Below are 23,529 nucleotides of genomic sequence, written 5' to 3'. Positions count from 1 at the left end.
TGCTGATAAGTAATTTTTATTACTTTTGAAGAGTATAATATTAGTTATTGCTGCCATAATGCTGCAAACCTAACCTCTCTAAAGTTCAAAGACTCATGCATCCATCAGCCAGTTAGGACCAGCGTGGCTGATCTTGGCTGTGCTCACATCTGCACCCACAGTCAGTTTTAGGGAAGCTGTGCTGGGGTTGGGAGATTTTTTTTCCTATTTAAATTCTTTGAAAATTTTGTTATGCCTTTGAACCAGGTTTGCACTTAATTTTGTGTTACTGAGTTAGTAGCAGCAATCAGAAGATAAGTTGTATAATCTCTATATATCTTGCTGATTTTATTTATTTGCTTATTTGTGCAAATATTTTTTGGACAATCTATTATGTAGATTTTGCTAAGCTCTGGGGTTATAATGCTGAATGAGGCAGACATAGCCCCCGTCCTCTTGGAATTTTTATTCAGGTGAGTTTAGGGAGTGAGACTGGAGGTACTGGCCATAAACAATTGGAATGGACACAGTGTTGCCTATCAGGCAAATCTCAGCTCAGGGGGCCATAGTAATCCGGAACACAGGTAAATAAGCTAAACAGCACAGCTTGTGACAGGTGCTATGAACAGAAATAAGGAGTAATTAGAGAGGTAAGCAAGGGCCAAATTATATGCTTACATGTCTACAGGCATTTAATTGTGCTATCTTGTCTATTAAACTGCAAGTGCTCTTAAAGTAGCATCTATGACTGTCATTTTCTATGTATCTCCATGTGACACCTTGAAATGGTGCTAAGCACTCGTCAGGCTTTGAACAAATGTTGTAGCGCTGATTGAGTGACAGGGCATCCTTGGGTGTTCAGTCACCCATTTCCAAGTTTCCTTGTTGGTCACGGACACAATGCACTTCTTGGTTGTAATCCTTTTATTGCCTTTCTTTGTTCTTTCTATTTCTTTGCATTTTGCCCAAGTGCAGCTGATAAGGGTCAAAAAGGAAAATGTCAGAGGCAATGAGGCTTAATGAATCAGAGAGCAGCTATTTACATAAAAATGCCAACTCCACAACAGTAGCATTGTCAGGAGACAAGGGGCGGGTTTCAGCAATGGCAGGCCTAGGAGGGGAGAACAGGGACATGGCCACCGATGTCATTTTGAAGAAGAAAGCAGAGAGCTGTGCCTATGGAATCAGATTATGAGCCTGCATCTAGCCTGTGTTTTGGTTTCTAAGGCAGTATCCTAACAACTTGGCCTCTGAGTACTATAGGAGTGCTGACTCACAAAACTTAACTCATGTCTAAAGATTGAGCCCATGGCTGAATCAAGTTGGAGGGAACAGATAGGAAGGCAAGTGGTTAGCTTACATGAAACCTCCCACACAGCTTCTTCCAAGAGTCTAAGACACGATCATAACTTTCTCAGGGGGGTTCACATGGCTCAAAGGGTATGGAAGACCATGGACCATGACGTGTTTTTTAAATTTTCTGGGAAAGGAGCTAAGGACAAAGATAGATAGGTGATGAATGGCCACACTGATCTTTTTTTAAGGATGTTTTCCACTTCCTGGTCTTCAATGGCAATAGTTTGGGAAAATTTCACAACAATACAGCTAAAACAATTTGAGATTATTCTATGTTGTAGCTTTTTGCGGTCTGAGATTTGACTTTACCCTACTTTAAAGCTAGGAAGTTAGTTCGTTGCTGTTACCCAGATATTTGAAGACATGTGAACCCTGGGTCAGAGACAAAGGGCATTATTACTCATAGTTCAGTACTCAGCACGAGCATCAGGGTGTTTACATTGAGTCCCCTTGCTCCCAAGTTCCAAGCAGGTGATGCGAGAGCCCAGGTAGTACCTGCAAAAGCAGCAAATTGTGTTCCAGGAGAGAAACACTGGGCTCAAGGGCTTCCCTGCTTTTATAGCAAGCAGTAAGCAAGCCTGGTATAAGGAGACATTTCCTCATCACTCACACTTCCTTCCTGGCTGTGAACGCAACTCTGAGAAATGGGCCGTGTAAAGAGTGGCCAGGAACTTGCTTGTATTTTAGCATTACCAGCAGGAAGTGTGAAAGCAAGAGAGGCCCACAAGAGACTGTCTCCCAACAGGCTTTATGGATTAGGTTGAATCAGATGAAATTGCTATTTTCATAGTTCAAAAATGTCCAAGTATTGGTGATTTTATATGGTTCAACATAATATTATCTCCGTGCGAATAAAGGTGACTCTGTGATGTCATTAATTTTTTTAGAAAGTTTGAATATACTGCATTTTCCATTACTATTTCTTTCCTTCCACCAAACTCTGCTGGTGCTTTTCTTCATAGCTATTCCTATAAAAGATCTAGATCTTCTTGACTTATAGGCAAATTTAGAGTTTAAAATGATGCAAAATGATGAATTCAAATGGTATCCAAGCTTGTAGATCCAACTTTTTTCTACATTAGTGTCAAAATGAGTTATTTTTTTGTTTCCACTATGTATGACCAAGCTCCTACTTCCCTTCCTTTTCTTATGCAGTCTACCAATCTCTTGATGTTCTGGAAATGATGTTCTTCATAGCACCCCAGTGTTATTCTCACCTTCTGCAGATAATTCGAATCAGGCATAAATTTATTATGGCAATAAAAGAAGTCTACTGCCTAACTGTTAAAACTGTGATACTAAACATGAGTTTTAAAAACCCTAAAATTAATCCTTATTAGTTTCCATTACTATAGGTAGTGATCAAAATACTTGTATGTGTATTACCTTGTGTAATACTCCTAAGAACCCTGAATTAGGTACTTTTACTTATTTGGTGAAGAAGCTGAAACAAAGAGAAAGTGAACAGCATGCCCATGTCCATTCTGTTCTTAATCACTATTGCTTGGTCAGAGAAGTTCTTGGGAGAGAAATCCTCTGGTTCTAGGAGGTCAGAGTGCTGTCTGGTGCCCACTGCCTGTGCTTCATCCAATCTTTCAGGCCGCTTCTGTTGCCTCTCTCTGTCCTTGACATGTTTTCAGCCTCCCACAGCTCACACATATGCGACTCTGTCTCTCTAATGACTGCCCTTGGCCGACTGCACGTGCCTTGCCTGCAGCCACCACCAGAAACCCCGGCTGCCGTCTGGTTGGTAACTGATGGGTCCAGGAGTAGGGAAGCCTGGTCCCTTTGCAGTGAGTTGGGAAAAACTCCAAAGTGCAGCTCGTGTTCCAGAGATCCCGTGGGATAAGGTTGAAGTTACCCTCCAAAGCACTGTCGCTGAGGTTGCAGCTGTGTGTGACTTCCCCTTTTCCCTGTCCCAGTGCCCCCACTCCCTCACCAATGTCTCTTGGGAGCACCTCCTGAGTGAACCATTTGTACATGAATCCTTACTTCTGGGTCTACATCTAGGGAACCCAGTGGAAGATAACGTCCTTTGAGAATTATTTTCAAAACACCATATTTAGGAAATTCTTAATATTCTAAAATGATATTTAATACAACTAGTACTGGCTTTACCTTTCAGAATGTGCCTGGGGATCACAATGTCATATGGACAGACATATTCTTCCCTGGAAGATGTTATCATTCCAGAACATCAGGTATCCTATTCCAGATAAGACTTTTACTTTAGGAAAACATATGCATTTCCAGTTTGGTTTCTACTGAAACACGGTAAAAAAGATGAGCCTTTACAGACTTGTAAACGTTAAAGTATTTGGTATTATGAAAAGACCATGAGAAAATAATGGCCACTTATAACAGTTTTCCACTCTGCTGCAATCAAGCATAGTCTTTTCTTAGCTACCCTGAAAAATGAATTTTCTTTCTTTCCCAGGAGTCATTTATTTAAAATAATAATAAATAATAATAATATTAGTAAAGCTCCAAAGAGCTTAAATGGGAAGTGTATTATCTCCTTTCTTACCTGTATATTCCTTTTCCCATGGAGCTCTTAGTAAGTTCTTTTTCTGAGAATTTTTCTTTTCTAAAAATACATTTGTGCAAGCCAGCTCTAAAATAATGGTGCAAATCAAAGGTTAAAAAGGGTCTTTTCTCTTTACAAAGGTGGTGCAGAAGCAAGCACAGAAACACAAAGTAGGCAAAGAGTAATGTCTCTTCATGGGATTGACCCCTGTCCCCCCCCCAAAACAAAGCCCGGTTGACTAGGTGGAGGATCCTAAGAAGCTGAGGAAGAAAGTCAAGCTGGAATCAGGTGGTTAAAAGTCCTGAATGGCAGACAGGAGTTTAGACGTTGTCTCTATAGGTAGTGGGAGAAACCATGTTTTTGCATAGGGAGAGTAAATAAATACGTATTGTGTAAAGATTAGACTGGAAAGATGAGTTAGAATTGGAAAGTTGAAGGGAACAAATCTGAGGCAAACAGTTCAGAAAATATACTTAAGTTGAAGATACAAATTGAATAGACTTGAGTTGGTGGCCATAGAAATGAAAACAAAGGGATAGAAATTACAGGTATTTACAAAGAGTCCACGTGAGGTCTCTTTGAATATGGTGTTTAAAAAGGATGGTTGACATTACTGAGCGGCTGAGTAGGAGAACTGTGGGGTGACTAGGTCATGAGAATGTGTCTGAAGTCACCTTTGTTTCATCTCTACCTGGAAAGGTCTAACAGACCAGTGCTGAAAATGGCCTTTCAGGTCCATGGGGCCCGAAGGGGGCCAGTATGAAAAAAACGAGGAGCCATCTAGTTTCAGACAGGAAGGAGAAAATGCAAAGTTGTCACGTTGAAGAGTCAGTTCCAACTTAGGGTTTGTTTTCTGACTTTAAATCAGGGCTCCGGCCACAACCTTCATTCCAATCTCGTGTTTCAAAATTTCATTCAACATGGAAACTTGGTAAAGCTTCATAGGAGTTAAAAAATATATAATATCCACCAGCTTTTCCCGGCACGTATGCTAATTTACCCTATGACATTTATTTTATAATTAGGTTTGCAAGTCTATCACTTCAAAGGTTGACTGCTTTCTGTAATGCAGTTGCTTCAAAGACTTGTTTTGCAGCAGAATTCTTATTTCAAATAAAAATTGTCCTTCGAGTGTGATATGTGAATCAGATAAACACAGACTTGTGTCTGATCTGGCGGGAGATGTGGGTGGCGGGTCTGGAGGGGCTCCTCTGGCCCTGACCCTGATTTCCCTGTCCTCCTGAGCGCTTCTTATTTTCTCCTCTAGGCCCCGACTGGCCAGTGTTATTCATGGACCAGTAACATCATTCTTATGTGAAAACTTGTTTAAAATTCAAATTCTTGGGCATCAGAGCTTAGGTTTAACAAAATCTCTAGGTAATTTGATGCTCTTGAAAATTTAGGAAGCACAGTAGTCGCCGCCCCCACCTTGCATGTGGTTTTGCTTTCTACTATTTCAGTTACCTGCAGTCAACCGCAGTCCAAAAATATTGAGTGAAAAATTCCAGAAATAAATAATTCACAAGTTTTAAAATTGCACGCCCTTCTGAGTAGCATGATGAAATCTCATACAGCCCCATTCTGTCCTACCCCGGATGTGAATCGCCCTTTCGTTCAGTGCATCCACACCTGGAAAGCATGTTAAAACACAGATAGACGGGCCACATCAACAGACCTGCTGCTCCTTGGAAGGTAAGACCTGGATGTGCAGGGTCCCTGCACCCTCTTCAAGTGACCCTGACCTATCTAAAGTTAGTAGGCACACTACTACAAAGGGGTACATTGCCCAAATTACTACTTGAAAGTGACTTTGAGCCCCCAAACACTGGACACATGCCAATACTGATGCTCAGAAGATAAAGTGGGATATTCTGTTCATGCACTCTGAAATGGTGACCTAAAATATGAGCAAAGTATTCTGTAAACAGTGAACATTGGTTAATCGTGATTTATTGCCACAGTTACTTCTTTCTCTGTCCAATTTCTTCTTCTATCATGTCATCTTACTAATAGTTTCCCTCTCCTATTCTCATTTGTTTGTCTACTAATATTAATCCACCCAGTGTTTGGAGGGACAGCTGAGTTTTTAAGGTAACAAGAGTGGCCCTTTGTTAAGTCTCCATGATAGAATGTACTTAAGAACTTGGGTTTTAAAGCCAGGCTGCCTCTGTTCAAATTCCAGCTCTGCCTCTTACCTAGTTTGGGTTCTAGTTCTTCACCCTTCCTTACATCCACTTTTACACGGTTTCATGCTTGACTTCGGGCTTACCCATGTGACTTGCTTTAGCTAATTTGTATACAGGTAGAAGTGTCCCTGAGCTAGTTCCTAGCCTAAGACTTAAGCAGCCTCCTGTGTTTTACTTTGCTGTTTTCCTCTTTGCCACCACCATGGGAAGAACGTGTGCTACCTAGCCCACTGGTCCAAGAAGGATGGAAGACACACAGAACAGGACTGCCCTAGCTGAATCGGCCAGCCTCCTGCAAGCCCAGGGACACGTGGTCTAAGTGTGCTCATTGTGGTACGGCCCTGAGAGTTTGCGGTTGTTTGTTACACAGCATTATTGCAGCATTAACTAACTGGATCTTCTTTCAACTTGCAAATTTTGTGTCAAATAACCTGAAAAGAAGGAATCATAACTGTACCTTTTTATAGGGTTGTTGAGAGTAAATTAGATAATGTACATGATGTGATACACAAGAACCAATCAGTACTTACCTGTTATTATTACTACTATGTGCCAGGTTTGTGTTCATTATTTTCATCCATGTGTGCTTCAGTGTTCCCATCTGCTAACTGGGAAGAGATGGGGTTTAAACTGATGAAATCCCCCCCAAAAAACCTCTATAAATATGAGTCTCGACCACTTCCATCACTTTCAGAGAAAGAAACAAGCACGAGTCCCCAGGCAGAAGAAAGGCTGGAGGGTGAAAACTTCTTTGGAAGCTCCAATCAGAAACTGCACATGTGGCCGCACAGCCTCTGCCAACAGATTCAGAAGGGAGGACAACAGGCTTCCTTCCAGGAGCTGATGATACAAATGAAAATAAGGGGCCAAAGACTCAAGCATTGGGTTAGATGCCCAAATCCTCAAACTCAATCCTGTATTTTACTATTTTAATGTAGTTTGTGCAATTGATCTCACTTTTGCGCCATGAGGTTTGCACCTTGATTCAGACACTGGAGTGCCCCGGGAGGGTTGCAGGGCTACGCCCGTGACTTGTCAGAAGAGGTGATGTCTGATTTTCGTGCCATGTGGAAGGCTGTGTTTCCAAATCACTTTCATTAGCATCGCTCCCCAGGGGCAAAGACAAAGAATACGTCCGAACAGGTGCGGTGGCAGAACCCTTGACTGAGCTTTGTTTTCCTGGAACCAGGCTAAAGCAAGGTGTTATCAGAGCTGTTCAGATGTGTGCCCCCGTGGATTTGGGATTTTCAATGGATGAACATTTAAACCCACTTGCAATATGAGGCCAGCGAATGGAAGGGAAGGGGAAATACCCTTGGCCATACCTTGTTGGTAAAACCCAAGGATCAGCTCATTTGCAAACATTCCAGTGGGTCCTACGTCTGCCCAAGATAACCAGAGGCCCAAAGCTCTAAACCTAGGCTTATAAAGAAGTCTAGATGCAAAGTCATCTTTAAGTGAGTGTTGTGTAGATCGCTTTGGCTTTGGCAATGGTGGCGATGAAGCCCCACGGACCCTATTAAATCACACCCTACCACCTGTATGCACTCTTTTGGGGAAACAATGTGTCAATTTTTAGATTTTTTTTCAAAATGCCTTCTAAAAGATAAAAACTACTGATTTAGAAGGACACTGGTTGAATTTAAGCAATCCAGTTGATTAACTGAAGCCAGTGAAGTCAGTTAACGAGAATATTTTCTTATGTGTCTGTATGCAGATCATCAATCATGTATCGGGTATTTCAAAGGAAAGCTGTTGGTAGAGAAATCCGATAACCCATTCTTGTCCATGATGATGGGACAGGTATCTTCCTGAATGCATTTTGCTCTAGCCAAAGCCTGACAATGAACCCACCCTAACCAGTAAAGCTGAGCTTTAGAAAAGGCACTGTGCCTCGAAGGCACATTCCAGCTGGAAGTGGCAGGAGAAGGTATCTGGTGCAAAAGACAGGCCTGCCTGGGCTGTGTGTTTAAAGAGAAACTCATAGGGGTTTTCCTGTGGAATCAGTGCTTTCTGAATGTATGTCATTAGTTATCCCAGCTCGCCTATAAGGCGGGATCTCAATAAACAATTGCTACGGAGCAAAGGGGCTGAAGAACTCGGAGCTGTCCCCTCTCTGAGGCTCAGCCTGAACAGGTGACTGCTGCCTCAAGGTCCCCGATACCGTCGTAATGGTGTAAATAAGGCCGCAGCTTCTTCCGAAGATCCCGAGGGCAGGATTTTCCCAGTGCCAGGCTCTCATTTATAGGAAGCAGCGTCTGTTGCCAACCTCGGGAGCAGAAGGCAGGAGACTCAGCACCAGTGGCCTCCCCAACCTAGTTACTTGTTTTTAATTAAGATGCCAATTGCAACACCTTTTCGTTTCCTGCAGGAATTGGCACATTCCAGTTGGGAGGGGCAGGTAAAGATGGCTCTGTGCACGCAGATATTTGGTGCGAAAGACAGGCCGTGCCCAAGGCTTTGTTTTCCACCTGGGGGCCCTGGAGGAGCCATGACAGCAGGCCTCGTGTGTTGAGGGCTTTCCAGGAGATGGCAGTGCGCTCCTAGGCTGCACCGGGCTCTGCCTGCCACCCGCGCCAACCAAAGACTATTGTAATTGAGACATAATATTATAATACATTCCAGACCACACAGCTGCTCGAGTGTCACCTCAAAATGCTTCTTACCGCCCTCAAAGTCACTATAAACAGGGTAAGAGAGGCGGCAGTAGATGGAGGGTTGGAGGAAGTGGGAGGGAGCCCTTCAAGATGCCAGACGGCCCCACTTGGTGTTGCTATCGGTCGAGTTTCAGTGCCTCCGGGCCAGGAGCTATAGTGACAACTGTTCCCGGGGTTCACCTCTGACGATTAATAAAAGGAAATCAAAGGACATGTATTGTCTACACTTTAATTTCCAGGTTAGAAATAAATATTTCATTATTCTAATTCAGGGGGATATAAAACATCTTCCCTTTCTTATAATGAAAGGTGTCCTTGCTCAAGATGAAGAGTATAGCCGAGCAGCCTCTGCCCTGAGATGCGGGGCTGTTTCCAAGGCTGGACCTGGATTCCAGGCAGCGAGGGGATGGCCCTTTGGGGGCAGAGGGAGGGGACAGGAGAAAGGAGAATGCTGGTTATGGGCAGAATCACTGTGTGACATGCACACACACACAAACACACAAGAAATGCATTCGTGCTGATTGCACTACTAATAAGGCAGAGAGATACTGTAATTCCCAAGGCCTGACAGTGACGTCTCAGGACAGACCTAGGGACAGAGGAATGAAGAGAAGGTGGGCAGACGCCTTTCCCCTGGACGAGGCTGTTGACTGAGCTGCTGGTTACACAGGCCCATTTACAGCGATGATCAGACCCAGTAAGGTCAGGGCCAGGAGGCCTGCCAGGGCTTTTCAGTAATGTTGCAGAATTTACTGAATGTGTTCATAGCTTGGGAACTGACGCTCTATTCCCAGAGTTCTTATTTATATTTTTGTGTTTATAGCTCTTTGGACTTTGCCAGAGACCCCCATGTGGATGAGGGAGCTGCAAGGTCAGCCAGGTGGATTGCTTGGAAAACCTGCGCAAAGGAAAATGATACTCAAAGAAAGAGAGGCCAGCCTTTAAACGTCTTTGAACTCCTTCAGAGTCTGCAAGTGGCTCCCTTTAATCTTTGTAGAAAACTAGTTGTGATTTTTTTCCTTAACCCTCTTCCACTGGAACTCTGTTCCATTGGAAATCCTCTGCAAATCCTTTCTTCCATAAAACTCTCTCGGTATTCTACCCCCTTGCCTAACTCTAAGTGATTCTCGCTTGGAGCCTGTAAGGAGTAGGCAATAAACGCACACTGTCGTGTTTCTACACTTTGCTAATAGCCCTTGAAATATGCCTGCCTTTGCCACAGCCAAGTGATAACTTTAAAAGTTAGAAAAACAAGCAAACAAAAAAACTCACTGATAAAATTTAGTTCTAAAGGTTAGGATGATGTTCTTCCAAGAGATCAGCCCTTCCGAGCAAAAGCCGGCTGCTTTCTGGGCAAGTGGGAAGAAGTGTCCATCTTGTAGATCGAGAAAGTGTTCAGAGTGTGGAACTAGACGGGCCAGTGTGGGTGGTGACCGCTCAAGGAGCACTATCAATAATCGAGTGACAGAGGCGGGGAGAGAGGCTGGGAGGACCACCAAACGGGTGGGCACGTGCTGTGGAGACTCAGTGCGCAGCAGGAGTGAAAGGAAGACACCTCCGGGCATCACCAGACAGAATGCTCAGCCCACCGCAAAGGGCGGCTTTACAAGAGAAACGCAGTGGTGACCGTAGAGGCTGTGAAAATGATCGGGAAAGCTTCTCAGCAGTTCCACTAAGGCAGCACAGTTCTATACACAAAATAAGTCAACATGGGGAAGATCACAGAGGAAATGCATGTTACCTCTCTGCAGCCTTCCTGCTAACAGGTGTCCTAGACAGAGCACACGAGCGTGGAGTCCTCAGGACCTGGACCAGCCCTGACGAGCGAGACGCCAGTTACCTCCCCTGGGGAGAAGAGCATGTGGTCTGGGCTGAGCTCATTCTTGTTTCATTTTTCTGCACTGGTCACTTCTGTGCACTTCTCTAATGTTGATGAATCCTCAGAAGTAAATTCGTTTCTAAAAGTAGCTTGATGTTTGAGTCTCAGTCAAAGGAATCAAGCATTTGTCTGGTGCTCCCATATCTGAATCCATGTAGTTCCTATTGACCATCTGGCAGGAATGGTATATCATTAACCATATTTATACTTGCAAATACCAGCCAGGAAGATGGAGGAGGCGCTGCCAGAATTGCACAAGTTACTCACCAAAAACGGTGTCTCCCTTGTATAGAAACGGCACAAACGTAAAAAGCACCTCCTTCAAATTCAGCAGGCGCGTGGGACAATGTTCTCTCTCTTCCATCCCAGACAGAAAGTTGGTGAGGTTCACAAGGAAAACCCAGACTGCACAGTTCCAGGCTGTGCCAGCCTGCCGCTGTTGAATCTCTAGAAGTCAGAGATGACTTTCTCAGGCCAGGGCCGGCAGGTTGGTGGGGAAGGTATTGAGGCATCTTTTATGCAAACATATTACTGACCCAGGGTTTTCTGCGGTTCCTGCCGGTGGCAATGTTTGCACTGAGTCAGCTCTCAGATCTACCGTTAAGTGTTTTCTTCTGTTGTTGCTTTTTAAGCTTCAATGCGCAGGACTAAAATAACACCTAAAATTATCTGGTCCAAACTCTAATATTTTAGCCGTGGAACTCTGTAAAAATAACAAACAAACAATCTGTAAAAACCAAACACTGACCCTGTGTAATTAAGCCTACAGCAGTTGCCTCTGCACTGAAGTGTACATACTTTTTCCCCATTGTTCCCTGAATAATACAGTGTAACTATTTATGTAAAATTTACATTGTATTAGGTATTACAGCCAATCTAAGGATGACTTAAAGGATATGGAGGGCAAGTGTAGGTTATATGTACTATACCATTTTACACAAGGAACTTCAACATCTGCAGATTTGGTATCTGAGGAGGATCTTGGAACCAATCCCCACAGATACCAAGGAATGAGTATATTCAATAAATGGTAGCTAGCATTATAATTGACAGCCTTTAGTCTCGGACACATGAAGGGACTGTGAAGGCTTTTGAGAAGAAAACCTATTCCCTCACATAGCACATCCCTAAACATTAGCAGGCTCTTTCCTTTCCAGCACAAACTTGTCTCTGCCTTTCTCCACTCAGCACTTCCTGTCTTCTTTACACTCTTGAATAGAAGAGACAAGACTTATTTCTTCTTCTGTGTGATGACTTACCGAATACCTGAACCCAGCTATCCTGTTACTTCCAGAAATCTTCTCTCCTCTGGTCAGAACATTCTTGGTTCCATTTCTCATAAGATGATATTTCCAGATGACCCACCTAATCTGGGGATGCATTTTAAAATCTGTCTATAGTGTCTAGTAAGTGGTAGGTGCTAAACAAATATGCATTCCTACAACTTTTTGAGTTTGGGTTTCAAAGGCCGCCAAGTACGGACCGTGGAACCAAATGCAGCTCTGACAAGTGCAGAGCGCAGCGGGGTCTGCTTTCTCCCACAGCCCTGGCGCCTGCTCTGCTGTGAGTCAGTTCTGCTAAGTGTGGCCTGAGACGGTGAAACCTTTGTCAGGAGCCAGTCATGCTACAACCAGCTCAGGGTCCACTAGGATTCCTGGATTCTATTTTTTTATTAACCACTGTCAAGTCATGTTTCTCCCATCTTATTATTAACAAAAGAATAAGTCATTAACCTCATTCAAGATTCTTTATTTATCCCCTTACCTATAATCTTATTGTTTGGGGCACTGTTTAAATCTACCAAACTCTGTCAGTATCCCTGTTTCGTCACTTAAGTATTAGCTATTCCTTCCAGCTGGAAGTGTCCCCTAAATTCAATCAGTCCATTGCCTCCATCATTAATAACTGTTGTGATTAGGACAGAGCTAGAAATCATCTTCAGGGTGGTAGAGTTCATGAAATGACACCCTCTGGGCATGCTACTCTCCTTAATGTAGTCAAAACCTGTAATATTCTCTGACCAATGGCCTTTCTTAGAGAAATGTCTCTTCTCTTCCATGTGACCACAAGACAGGCTTCTAGGATGTGTCTGCACAGTGCTACTTCCACCCCAAGCCTTTGTTTCCTGGATACAATTGATTGCTCAGGGCTTATGTGATACAGGTGGGCCAATCAAATTTCTTCTCTTGGAACAAAACAATGGGACACTGGAGTCCAGTCCACACTCCAGGACACAACAGAGAAATGTTCAGAGCTCTGGCATGACTGTGTTTTTCTCCCACGTGACTGGGGAGAGGAGCAGAAAACGATGAAAGAGGTATAGAGATGAAACGGAGCAGAGGAGAGACTCCTCTCGATATGGTGGGTGGCCTTCCACTGAGGCTGGCTGGCAGCCCACAGTAGCACCCCAGTTCTTTGTAACACATCCTCCCTTTTGCAGTTAAGTCACTTCAGGCGTAGGGATGGGGGTGTAATGTAGAAACAGTGAAGTCCTGATTATTTCAAGCACCTTCTAGTTCTTGTAACCCATTAGTTCACCAAACCCACCTTGAACCAAGGCTCTAAATTCCCATGTGTTTGAAAGTTTGTGCTTTGTTTTCTCCTGCTCTGTACCCAGCGGTCCCTGGGTTAAGTCAAATTCTCTAGAACCAGAGCCTGAGTCACAGATTGGGTGGTGTAATTTATCGAGGGGCTGCTCTTCAGGAAGAAGCCAAAGGGAGTGAGCAAATCAGGAGGAGGGGCAGAGCCAAATGAGGAAGCGGTCTCAGCTAATGTCCAACCTTGGCCAGAAGCATAGGGAGCACCACAGCTTTGTCTTAGCTTTAGGAAAGGGGGTGGGACTTTAGTATTTCATTAGTCAGTGATTGGCTGGGTGGGAAGGGAGGGAGTCAGGGCCAACTCCCTGGGCAAAGCTGATCCCATCATCCAACAGCAAATCCCCTGGAGAGTGGGATGAATGGAAGCTGTTAGCAGTCAACACTCACAGCAGCTGGGGAAAGGCCCCAGTGCCTGGTAAGAGGGTGGAGCATCAGCTGTGTCTGGGACAGCCTTGATTCTAATTATTAAATCCTTCCTCCTTGTTGTAGCATGCTGTGTCAAGAACAATTCTGGTCAGACCTCACAGGACACAGAGTCCCCACCTGATGAATACCAGTTGTCCTTTTCTGCCTCTTATTGTTGTATGTATTCTTTCATTATTCTGGAAAATATGTTGAAATTGGCATCAAGAGTAATAACTGTCAGGTGAAAGGGCTCACTTAGGGCAGGGAATGGGCACTGGTGGTCGTCAGGGCTCTGAATATTGTAGTAGATACCTGCGATTTGACTGCCTGTATCCATTTCCTCCTCTTCTGTGATGATAACATCCCAGATTTCCTTTGGGGAAAAGCCCCGCTCCCAGTGGAAATGACCCCACTCTGTTCCAGGGGTGAGCTCTGATAAGTTTCAGCTAATCTGCAAAGGCCATCCACCATTTCCTGGGCACAAGGACAGGCATAGAGACAAGTAAGTGCCCAAATTGGACCAATAAAATACAAGGAGATTTTCCTTAAGATTTCAGGGGCAAATGCTTTCTTGGCTTAATTAGAGACTAGGAAATACGCCTTCTCTTTTTCTGACTGGTGTGGAGAAAGAGAGTGGTGCTCAGAGCTGTGACACCAAGCCTGGAACCCGAGCTTGGGACCCGCCTGAAGGAAAGGTCTGACGCCAAAGGTGGGAAAAGGGCTTTTACGTCAAAGGAACCCCTGCTGCGTCTGCAGCAAACCACACAGAAAGCCACGCACTCCTGCATCCATCAGTATGCGAGCCAACGAATTCCATTATTTGATTAAGTCAGTTTTCAAATGGGTTTTTGTTTTCTGAAACATAAACTATCCTAAGTGATAGACTGCAAGGAGGAGGAGGAGAAGGAATGGATTACAGTCAGGGAAATGTCACCACCCACTCATTTTTGGCAAACTTTCCTGTGTAAACCCACCCCTTGAGTCCCATCATTTGTTCAGACATTTTAAAAATAAATATTCTTTTGATTCAATATAAGGAAATCAAGTATATACTCACCTTGTTCAGATTGTCTATCCCCAGCTAAATTAATTTAGGTAATCTTTACTAAATCAATCTTCCAGCCCACCCCTTTCCCATTCTTTTTACAGGTATTTCTTTTTTTTAATTGAATTTATTGGGGATGACATTGGTTAATAAAATCATATAGGTTTCAGGTCATTTGTTCAGACCTAACAGCAAGAATAAAGGTTAAGCATCTCCAATAACCCTTCATAATAGCATCCTAACCTGGAAGCTGAGTGCCCGCCAGTCACTGCAAGCATCCAATTTTAGGATTTAGTTTCTGCACACTAAATCATTGACATAATATAAGGCGTATATAAAGCTTCCTCTGGGAGACCTCCAATTGTCAGCAGAGTTTTACAAAACATCTGAAATGAGGAAAAAATGACCCCTCCCATAAGGTCTGTTCTAAAGTTTATTAATAAAATGTGGTTGAAACTGTGTGTTAATGTCCTGCTGAAACGACTCTGGAAATAATGAGAGCTCAAGCTGGCTTAGGGGTTACAGGTATCGCTTCACACCGTGGCCCATGCTGTCCTAGAACTTGCTCCAGGTGTGGGCTGGATGCGAGAGTCCACCCGGGGCCACTCAGGGGACCCAGGAGTCCGGGTTTAGTCCACTTCTCTGCACCGCACTCTCCAGCATCTTTCTAGAGCTCTCTAACATGAAGGTTATTGGGGTTTTTTGCCTCATGCCCAGAGGTTGTAGCACCACTGGACAATTTTTTAAAATAATAATCTCAGTTATTATCATGGTTAGACATCTCTTTGTTTCTTTTCTTCAACTGCCATGCCTAGTGCTATCTTTGACCAGATGGAGACTGCAATTAAAATAAATATAATGTAATATAAAAATAAAACAGAACATATTGCTTTTGCTGGGCAATCTGGGCTCAAGCTTTTCTGCAGTGGAAATTACTGACTAAATAAACCTATCTCCTCATTGACACAAAGCTGAGAGGAGGGATTGCTTACAACAACAAAAACAACCAGGAAGGAAGGAAGGAAGGAAGGAAGGAAGGAAGGAAGGGAGGAAGGGAGGAAGGGAGGAAGGAATGAATTTCCTAAATCGAAGCAAGAAAAGTTTAGCTCAAATGGAAAATTAGTAAAGTAGAAAGTTTATCTTTTTTCTTTTTCTTTTTGCATAAACACTATCACCAAATTCAATAACATTACAGTCCAGGTGCTACAAGGGGTGAAAAGATAAATAGGGAGAGTTATCTCCCTAAAGGAGCTTCCGGCTCAGTCGGGAGAATGCACAGACGTGGGAAGGAAAACAGAACTGCGGGGCAGGTGAGCTGGAACAAAGAGACTGTTCTGTGGCTGTCTGCGTCCTGGCAGAGGCCCTGCCCCCTCGGACTGCTGCATGAGAAACTCATCCTTTCTGAATGACACTTCCACTGCAGAGGGGCTGAATAGTAACCTTGACCACTTAATCACCATAGACACTGCTCAATAAAGAGATGTTAAGTACAAATAACGGATTCACATGTGTGAAAACAAGAATTTGTTGGAAGGACCCATGTGCACCTCATAAAACTCAACAACCCTTAGGCTCCGGAGAAAGGCAATAGGGACTGAACAATTCATAGGAACCAAGGGGGGCTATGGCTAATTTTCCTGTGACCGTGGGGTCACTTGCCTCTACTTCTCTTCAAGTGCCTACTTCATATGTTTTGTCTCTTCACACCAGCTTCTTTCACACATGGTGGGACATCCTGGGCCCAGCCCTAGAACCACATCACCTCCTGGCATTAGGCTTCCAGCTAATTGATTACCACCTGAGGCCCAAACTCTTAGGAGAACAATCTCATTGGCCCAGATTGGGTCCACTGTCTGTCTCTGATCCAATCAGCTATAACCAGGAAAAGAAATGTCAGTCAGTATCCATATACAAAGCTACAAAAGGCCTCCCATTTGGGCTGGTGAATAGTTCCTGGAAAGGTGGTGAAATAAAGGCTGGACACACATACCAAAACATCCTCTACTACAAAATCTGGTTACAATTCATTATATTAATTCTTGGCAGTTTACTAAATACTTTCACTTAGGATCATTTCTGTGATCAAGTCCATAAAAGATATTCTTATCTTTAACTAGAGTTTACGATTTATCATTGGCATGCACAACTCAACCTCTTGGAACTGTTTCCCATTTCCAAACCTAAGAGCATGGCTGACATAAGTACATGCCAAAGGCTATAGCCTCGGGAAAAGGAACGATATTATAGTCCCTATTCTTTTCAACTATTCTCTTTAATCCCCATAATATACTATATAGTGGCATATCAGGGTTAGTAGAGGCAAAGTTTTATCTGAAGGATTTAATAGGGAGGCTTGGGGAAGGTTGAAACGCCATATTCTGCCTCACTGCACAGCAATAAGAATGTCTGAAAAATCACAAAAGAGGGGAGCAAATGACGGCACCATGGAGAAGCATGATCCCGGTTAGGTGTTTCTGCCTTGATTACACCTAACCAGTTATAGATCTTTTGCTCTAGTCACTCTTAAATATTTTGAGTGTTGCCAGAGGATATTGAAGAGAGCAGGCTATAAAATCTCTTGAACATTTAGGACATGAAAACTACTTTATATAATCTAAGGGTAACCATGTGATCCTTACATTAGTCTCACGAGGAAGCCATTATTGTTATTTTCTGATGGGAAAATGAAAGCTTAGAAAAGTTGAGTGACTGGCCATAGTTCTGCAGCTATTCAGCCTATATTTGCCTATGGGTACAATGTCCCAGCTGGCCCCTTCTCCAAACTAGCCTCCCATTCCAATGTTTCCCTTAAGTTTAGGTATGTCGGTGATGGCATATCCAACAGAAGGAATGACAGAAAATGCTGAGGTTCTAGGTCCTGCCTCTAAACTTAGTGGGTATGCAGTTAGGGAAATAAGTTCATTTCTCCAAGCCCATTTTCCTTCTTTATAACAGTGGGGTGCTCACTACTCATAAAAGAGTGTCAGGTTGCAAGCACCTGGTCAAAGGACTGAAACAAGAGAGGTGTTACATCAGTGTGTCCTCCTCAGGAGCCTCGCAATTTTAAGGTCTCTGTCTCCTGGCTTTAATCATCAGAGAGTTAACTAATAAAATAAAATGATATCCTCCATTTCCCTTTATTTCCAGTCTCTTGAGACAGTTTGGGAATTTCTGTGCAAGTCAGGGTGATAGAAGGGGAAATGTTAGCTTTATTTTCAATAATTTGGTATTTTGGTGGTTGATTAAATCATCACTGTTTTCCCACCACCAGCTCCTCCGTTGTGATGCATTGCTCTCCCTGAGCTCCTGCAGCCAGAAGATGGAGTGGAGTCACCTTCTGAGCAGACTGTAAGTCCTGCCCCAAGGAAGCACCATGATACTGCACAGAGAGCACTGTGTTGAAGAGCCATGGGGCCTGGGTTCTGGGCTCAACTCTGTCATCACTGACTTAGTAGCTGGGAAGTCAGACCCCATCTCTGGACTTCAGTTGCCCCATTTGTGAAATAAGAGGACTGGACAACATCATCTGCCTGGGCCCTTTCCAGCCTTCACATTTAATGACCCTGAGAGAGAAGAGAGAACGCTCCTGAAGGTTTACCTGGTCTCCTCAGACAAGTCTTTCCAGGCCATTTTGGCACTAAAGGGGCTTTCTTCAAGCCCCCATACTGCCTGCTTTATGAGCCTAAGAGCTGTGAGGCCAATGTGAAGGGAAGAGCTGCTAAGTAAGAGCAGGGCACAGCAGGTGACAGTCACTTCCTATGTGATGTGTACACTTCACTGTGACATGTTGTGGTTCATTCATATGTTTGGATGACTTTTACTCTAAAGAGGCATGCACTTTAAGGGGATGCTTTCATAGTGCATACTTGAGTCAGCAGGCCCACCATGCAGCATAACTCTAGGTATGAAAGACCCCTCTGGACTGTGTGGCCCAAGGACTTGCTAGAGTGGTGGTGGGTGAATCTGTAGCGTGACTCTGACATTCTTGCTCACAACCACCACACTCAGGGAGTTAAAGGGCACCACCTGGATAGTACTAGGTTCAGACAGTTTATTTTCGATTCAGAGATTTCAAATTCTAACTTCATCACTTACTTGCCATTTGGTCTCAGGCAAGCTATTTAACCTCTGTGTGCCTCACTGTCTCATCTGTAAAATGAGGAGAACATTCATTCCAACTTCACAGGATTGTTGTTGAAGATAAAATTTTCACTTTCATATAAAATGCTTAGCAGAGTGCCTAGTACACAGTGAATATCTAAAACATGTTAATTAACATTATCCCTTATAACACACACAAACACATGCACACACACTCAAGAAAAGCAATGCTTTGATTGTAAAACACAAAGATCATTTCCCTATTGCATAACCAAAACAATTATGGTTTTTCATTTCTTGGAGTTTTCAAACAAAACTGTGAGTATAAAACTCAGAGCAGGGCCAAATTGAATTTCCAGGAAAGCAATGTCTGAGAAGCTTTTAAGCAAGAAAGAGGTTTGTTGGCTGAAAGGCATAAACATATCTTAATTGTGGGATCAGAATGGGAGCAGACAGCATGGCTGGCCCCTTCCCACTTACGGATGAACTTCTACCTGATGAAGACCAACGTATACTGGCTAAATTTAACTTCATTCCATATTTCTGTTTCCTCTTTTTTCTTTTCTTTTCTTTTCTTTTCTTTTCTTTCCTATTCATTTCTTATTTTCCTTTCTTTCTTCCTCTCCTCTCCTCTCCTCTCCTCTCCTCTCTTCTCTTCTCTTCTTTTCTCTTCCCTTTCCTTCTCTCTCTCTTCTTCAGATGTTTACATCCCCAGAAGGAGCTTGGGAAAATGAGTATATTCATGGGCTAAGGCCATCATGAAAAATGTGCCATCATGTTACGTATTGTGATTATACTACCTGTGTATAAGATTATCTGCTCACATGCCTAGATCACATACATACATAGCTGCAGGGATCACATGGACAACATGATGGACTGAGATGTACTGGCTCGGGACTGTGCAAGACCAGGAAACACATATCCTCTCTAAAGAAGGCAATCATCACTCTGCTCCTGGCTACTGTTGCCATGCTTGTTGAGTGCTACCAGATCTTCCCATTTTAAAAAATAAATAGAAATTCTGGATTTTAGTGTCAATCTTCTCAAATTGTTAACTGAGGAAAACTCATGAAAAAATCTAAAGCACTACTGAAGTACAAGTCTTGGCCACTTAAGAACACCCAGCTATAGTAGGGCTCAGAGTTTGCAGATGATTGTTGTGTGTGTGTTTTGGGGGAGAGAAGCAGTGAGATAGACTTTAGTTTCTACTGCATTGTTTTCACCAAGCACATTTTGTTAGTCATAAAATCTTTACTAAGGACACAATTTCCAAACTTCTGCTCTAAACCATAAGGGAATAACTGGTACTAGATTTGTCTTCCCATCATAAACAAGAATAAAGATGGTTAAAATACATGAGGTACCAGTTTTAAAGCATTAAATAACAGGCAATGAAGGATTGTAATCACTGAGACAAGAGAAACATACAAGGTGAATATTCATGGCTTTCTGCTTGGGGCTTATGTTTAATCTTTTGCCACAGTATAGAAAATTAGAGTCCAAGTTGCTGATTTGAAAAGGCAGAGATCAGAATTTCAGACCACAGAAGTACTTTGGAATTTTCAGGGCAGGATATTGGAAAAGAAGAAGCTTTGAATGGAGATGTTCCAAAAGTCTGTATGGTGATTCACCCCATGTCCTTTGACTGAAGGCTGGGCTGAGACTTTGCAAGGCAGGACTCAACAAAGTCTAGTAGGAAGCAGCTCCTGGAGGGCTGAGAACTGAATGGGGAAGTAAGAAGTTGTATGGTGCTAGAAAACACTGGAGCTCTGGTGTACCCAGAATGGGGGACCTTGCTGAGCACTGAGGCATCCAGTTGAGAACTCTAAAAGACTGCACTGCAAAAGTAAGGATCATATCTTAGAGTAAGGACCACATCACCAGATTAGTGTTAAAACCAAAAGACTAGTCCTTAAAAAAAAATGGCTAACAGAACCAAAAGACCCTCTAGTTATTCAACTGCTTCCCAGAACAAAACTCCACATTCTTTAAAAGCAGATGACATAATTCAGGTCCCTACAACAAATCAGCTACAAGGCCTATTACACAATACAAAATGAAATATGTTAAGAGGCAGGGAAACGTGACCCATAAGGGAAAAGGGAATAAAAAAGAAATAGATCCCTAGATAGCCTAGACAAGACAGATAGGAAATGAAAGCAGCTATGTTAAAATAACATTATAAAAATGTTTAAATTGTTAAAGGAAAAAGTGGTCATCGATAAAAAATGGGAAATCTCAATAGAGAAATGGAAACTATAAAAGGAATAAATACAATTTTAGATCTGAAAAGTACAAATAGTCAAAAGAAAAATTCACTGAACAGGCTTAACAGTCTATTCAAAACTATAGAAGAAAGAGTTAGTGAATATGAAGATAGATAAAGAGAAATTATCCAACTGAAAAAGAGAGGAAGAAAAATGAACCGAGATTTATTGATTTGTAAGACAATGTTACACAGTCTAGTATATGTGTAATTGGAGGTATAAGAAAGAAGAGAGAATGGGGCAGATAAAGATATGAAGAAATATATGCAGAATTAATGCCAAAAGTTTCCTCAATTTGGAGAAAAATATAAATTTACAAATCCAACAAGCTTGACAAACCCAAGAAAAAAAAATTTTTAAAGATCGTATAGACACATTATAGCAAACTACTGAAAACCAAGGATAAAGAGAAAATCTTAAAAACAGCCAGAAGAAACAAGAGGACATCTTACATTCAAGAGAAGAATGTGAAAATAGATTTCTCTCCATAAATAACTGATGTAAAATGACAACAAACGGATGTCTTTAATGCTGTGAACACAACAACAGTGACAAGTCTCTATGAGAAGTCTGTGGTCAGTGAAAATATCCTTTAAATATGACGGTGAAATGAAGACCTTTTCAGGTCAATGAAAGTTGAGAGAACTCAACCACATGTGCAGCACAAGATGTGCTGCAGGGAGTTTCTCAGTCTTAATGCAATGATATCGGTTTGAAATCTGCATCCACAAAAAGTAATGAAAAGAATCTAGAATGGTAAATATGGGATTAAATATAGAAGATCTATTTTCCCTCAATTTTGCTTTAAAAATTCACTATTCAAACAAAAAAGGAATAAAATTGTATTTTGTTGTTAGGTACATGTAAAATATCACAATAGCACAATACATAGTCATTAAATATAATTTTATCATTGAAATGTTCATACATTTTGTGTTAAGTGATACAATAGTAACTTTAAGTAAATTATGATAAATTAAGGTACATGTTTTAATTCCTAGAAAAGTGGTCCTCAAAGTTTGTCATGCAGACTAATCGTGTCAGCACCAACTAGGAATGAGGAACTCTGGGGAGGAGTTCCACCGATTTCTGTTTTAACAAACAATCTAGGTGATTTGAGAAACTGTCTTAGAGCAACAGAAAGCAAACAAAAAACAAGTTATAAAAGATGCGTTTCTAAGGCAATGGAGAGAAATGCAGGAGCAAATACCCCTCGACCCATTCCATGATGCCTGTGTATCCCCGATGTGAAAATTTGCTGAAGGTACTGCAGGTAAAGACCATTGCAGGCCCACATCTCTCACAAGATGAGCATGGGTGCAAACATCCTCAAGAAAATATTAGTAAATTGAATTCCATAAAATACACAAAGAATAGTGCATCATGGCCAAGTGAGGTTTATCCCAGAAATATGAGGCTGGTTTAGTATTTTTAAAAAATGATTCAGTATAATTCACCACACTAACAGGTAAAAAAAGAGTAACTGTTTAATCATCTTAACAGAGGCAGGAAACTCTTTGACATAATCCAGCACTCATTCGTGATAAAAACTATAAGAGATGCTTAACCTGATCTACATCTACATCTACAAAAAGCCTAAGGCTAACATCATATTCAATGGTGAATCACTGAATCTCTTCTCTCTAATACTGGGTGCATGCAAATTCCATTGCTTCTATTCAAATTGCACTGGAGTTCTTAAAGAAAGACAGAGAAATAAAGGGCATAAAAATTGGAAAGGAAAAAGCAAACCTAAGTTTATTCACATATTTACATGACTACTTGTATAAAATATTTAAATATATTTTTCTAGACTAGCGACAAACAATTGAAAAATAAAATTTTAAAAACTATTTAAAATAGCACCAAAAAACATCAAATGGCTAAAAATGGATGAAGGGTGTCCAGCCTTTTATCATCTTTGGCCCACACTGGGAGAAGAGTTGTCTCGGGCCACACATTAAATACACTGCAATGTGTAATCACAAAAAATTCTCATAATGTTTTAAGTAAATTTATGATTTTGTGTTAAGTTGCGTTCATAAACATCCTGGGCTGATACAGCCTGCGGGCCACAGGTTGGATATCTCTAAGTGAAGATAAATGAAATCTAAAGAAATAGAGAAATATATCATTACTCATGGATTGGAAAAATCACTATATAGTAAGATGGCAATTCTCCTCAAACACATCTAAAAATTCTACTCAATCTTAATCAAAATCTCAACTGGCTTTTCTTTGTGAAAACTGACAAAAATTTTTTTTAAACATATAAGAAAATCCAAAGGACTTAGAATAGCTCAAACAATTTTGAGAACAACAAAGTTGGATTATTTGCACCATCAATTTTAAAACTTCCTGTAAAGCTATTTTAATCAGCAGTGTGGAATTGGTATCAGGATAGTAGAATGTAACAGAGTCCAGAAATAGATATACAAAGTCAGCTGATTTTCAGCAAAGGCACCAAGGCAATTCAGTGGGAAAAGAAAATATTTTCAACAAATGATCCTGGATATCCATTTGGGAA

The sequence above is a fragment of the Phyllostomus hastatus genome, unplaced genomic scaffold (assembly GCF_019186645.2).
Source record: "Phyllostomus hastatus isolate PE091 unplaced genomic scaffold, TTU_PhHast_1.1 phas_contig_137, whole genome shotgun sequence".
NCBI classification, from domain to species: Eukaryota; Metazoa; Chordata; class Mammalia; order Chiroptera; family Phyllostomidae; genus Phyllostomus; species Phyllostomus hastatus.
Note: the sequence above shows the minus strand (reverse complement) of the source record.